The 4,111-nt window shown below is 31.1% G+C and overlaps 1 pseudogene; it reads right to left on the minus strand.

Annotated features, from left to right (window-relative positions):
* Nucleotides 1-705: 705 nt before the first annotated feature.
* LOC107992199 (photosystem II CP47 reaction center protein-like) lies at nucleotides 706-1,931 on the minus strand (annotated as a pseudogene).
* Nucleotides 1,932-4,111: the final 2,180 nt, after the last annotated feature.

Consider the following 4,111-nt stretch of genomic DNA (forward strand, 5'->3'; position numbering starts at 1 on the left):
ACACCTATTAAATGTGTAGTTCATCACCCGGGAGCCACTTTACCATATTCTGAATTCAATGGTTTTAATAAATCCCCTACAATAGTTCGTCTTGGCCTAGATCTAGAACTATCGTCAACAATTTTTGTTGTCATAAATAATCCTATATTTTTTTATTCAATGAGATCTATTGACTTGGTATACCATTTCGTTGTAAAAAAATAATCTCATTATAGATCCATATTGTGGTATTGATATTATATAATAATGGAAACAACTCTAGTTGCCATCTCTATATCTGGCTTACTTATAAGTTTTATTAGATATGCCTTTCATACTGCTTTTGGACAACCCTCTCAACAACTAAGAGATTCATCCAAGGATCACAAGGACTAGTTGAAGTAATGAGCATCACAATATTGTGAGGCTCATTACTTTAATTGAGATAATGAGAAATCACTTTGCCTTTTTAGTTGGAACTTTAGGCGGTTCACGAAAAAAGATAACAAAATAAATTATACCTAGATTCGAGACTTAGGTTTATAACTATAGCTTCCATGCCTGTTTAGTTGAAATCTTTTTACAGATAAAAAGAAAAAAAAAAAAGACCAAGACAAAAGTCAAAGAAATGAAAAGTCAGCAATCCGAATAAAGATTTATTCAGTACCTAATCTATGTCAAATTAAAAAATAAAGAAAAAAAGGAATATAGTAACCTTGTATAAAACTAAAATATTTTTGTAGTTGGATCTCCAAGTTTTCTTAATGCCCCAAATTCGACTTAAGCGTCCAAATCTGGGTCAATAAAGGCATCTTTGAACAAGGTTCTCACGCCATGTCAAACATGTTTGAAAAAGAAGAGCAAAGCAAAGGAAGCATGCCCAAAAGTAAACAAAACCCTTGGACTTCTACAAAAGAAAAAAAAAAGCCCCATCGGATTGCAAAGTTGCACGATCTAATTCAAAAAATTCATCCAATTAAACACATCAAGCATATTTTTTCACCGTAGCAGAATCGCTATAACTGACTCCGTTAAGTTCGCAGCCATAAAACCCAATCGTTACACCGACCTATTCAACACTATACTTAGATTCTGCTCTTCAAAAAGGAACATCGACTCTAGCAATTTCGTCTTCGTCTACCAAAACAATCGAAAATGTTTTAAAACAAGTTGGCATACAACGTACAAAAAGTTTACACCCGACTTTATCTCTAAAAACAAGGTGTCCTAACCAACAAATAGCTATTCCATTCTTGTTGTTCATGGAACCCGCTCTAAATAATCCACCTTTTTTGGGATTATTCTTGATACATAAAAAACTAATTTTTCAAGAATTTTATACCAAGCTTCTTACAAACTTTGATTTTCAACAAACTCGGTACTAACTCTTTGATATATTTCTTGCTGGAAGTTTCTCTAATCCCATTGATAACGAGTGGACCCAAATAATTTAATCGGAGAAGTGGTTGAACCATACCATATAGTTCTAAAGACAACAAAGTTGCAAAAAATGCAATAGCGATACTACTCGAAAGGACAGTTTCAATATTTCCCATGTGTAATCTTTTTTTATAGACATTGAGGTGGACCAACACTAAGATGGCATAGGCCCGCTAATATTTTCAATATACCTGCTGCAAAATGATGCAAGGCTATTCCACCCAAAACAAAAGGATCAAACTCTTTAACACCCTACGCAGGATTTACGGCTAGTACCCTTTCGGTTAATCCATAAGGTTCCTGGACCATACAATCTGGTTACATGGAATCCACCAAAACCAAAGAAAACCAAAACCCTAAGTGAAATAAATGAATTCAAAAAATCTTTAACAAATCCAAAGAAAATTTTCATGTACGCTCATCACAAAATATTTCTAGATCCCAATACAACCAATGCCAGATAGTTGTTGAGAAGCACAATCCAGAAAATACAATATGTGCTCTGACGACATCTTCGTAACTCCAAATATTTGAATTCGTTATAGTCCCTTTTGTGATACTCCAACCTCTCCATGAATTGGTTATTCCTAAACGAGTCATATTGAAGGGCATAACAAACATACCTTGTCTCTACATTGGATCAAGAATATATAGGATAAGAAAGATAAAAAAAAACGTCTAATTTGTATAGGACCATTGAAAATTGGGAATTATGAAATTTTAGAGAGAATTGAAACTAAGAGAATAAAAAAAAAAACAACATATTCAATGTGTCATCATACATTATATTAATTCTCTAAATAATTTTGAACATTTCAAATTACATTTAAGATATAATAATTTCATTACACTTAGTTACGAGCTAGGAAGGGGACCTAATGGATCTACAGATTAAAAGCTCCAAAATGTGAGAGATTAATTGCTAAACTCATTAATGACGTTAATCAATATTTGTTAGTTGTGTATGCACTACACCAAAGACTAACAACTGCACTTTTCTCACTGTAGATATATTCATATGTTCTTGGAAATAGAAAACAGTGAAGGTAAGTGTAAACATATTTATTCATTAAATAAAAGTATACGGTATATGCATTATATTGGACTATTTGCACCATTAGGTATTTTGGTAATTTATGTATTTACAGTTTCCTTTGCAAGTTGGAGTAGTTGAATGCAAGTACTATGTGATGAGATACATGAGAGATATAATTACTAATGGGAGCATAGTAGTCACAGATTCGGTATGTTGTGTGTTTAAATGTTTGTTTGAAATATTTTATATAATTCAAGTAATCAAAGTATTAACTTCAATATTTTAGGTTTCATATCAAATTGATACAAGGACCTCATACAGTCAACTCGAGTTGGTTGAACTGCGAAAGGAGCTTGCTGGTTTTTTGGGTGACCACATGTGATTATGGTGATAGTTAAGTTCTTTTGATTTACGTTAGATAGACAAGTTTTGTTGATGCTGGATAAACTACTTTCTCTACTTTCCCCCCAAAACAGAAGAGAACCCATCGTTCGTTTTGCATCTCCTTCGTCCAGCACATCTCCAATCTTCAACTTCGTCCAAATGTAAACGATCAAATAAAAAAAGTAAACGATCGTGTAAAGAAATCTAAACGATCGTATACCAAAAGAATTATAAAAATCGTGTACCAAATTTTGAAAAAAAAAATCATTTAGATTTGGATTCCCAAATCTAAACGATCGTGTAACAAAATTAAACGATGGAATTGAAAAGATAAATTATAGTCATATCTAAATGATCGCATATAAATTGTAGTCATATCTAAACGATTGTGTATCAAACAATAACCAAATCTAAACGATCGCAAATATATTACGCGCGCGTTATTGATGGTGTGGTTGATGGGGCATTTTTGGTATTTTACACGATGGACCTCTGAGCTTTTTCCGTTTTTTAGAATTGTTATATAGAGTGTAAATATTTTGTCGTTTTTTTATATTTTTTAAAAGACCCCTTATTTTAGGGAATTTGAATTCAAATTGACAAATTTAGGGAATGATGTAGATTGAAATTGTTATTAAAAGTTTGTAAAATGTATTATTTAATATATTTTTTATAAATAATATGAAATATACAAATTCGTTAATTACTTGATTTTGCATCCTAATAAGTAGGAATGTTGAAATTAAAGTCATATCTTTAGAGATTGTTAGTTTAATTTTCTACAACAACAAAATATTTTTTGATTTAGTTAATATTTATCATAAGTGAATGTGTTTACAAATACACTGTATTCATGATATGTGATATTTTGTTTGATTTTTTTTATCTCAACAAATACACTATATTTCATGTGAGTAATTGTGCTTTATAGAGGGGTAAATTCGAGCCAAAAATTTTGAAAAAATTCATGTGACATAGTTTTACCATAAATCAAAATAATTTTGGGATTTGCTATTTTTCGTTTTTCTATAAGATTTTTACTATTTCCACGATTTCCTCTGTTTCATGAGAATATGGTAAAAGACGAATATGAGAGGATGAGGCCCAATTAGAAATATAAATGGGCCTTTTACCTAAAACAGAATATGGTTATTAAATTAAGGGGCGAGTGGGTATATAGCATTTGACCCAAAATATATTAAGGATATAGCAAAAATTATAAAAAATTGCAAATATGGCAATTTTTAATAAAAAGACGAAATTACCCCTACA

The sequence above is a fragment of the Cucumis melo genome, chromosome 9, assembly GCF_025177605.1.
Source record: "Cucumis melo cultivar AY chromosome 9, USDA_Cmelo_AY_1.0, whole genome shotgun sequence".
NCBI classification, from domain to species: Eukaryota; Viridiplantae; Streptophyta; class Magnoliopsida; order Cucurbitales; family Cucurbitaceae; genus Cucumis; species Cucumis melo.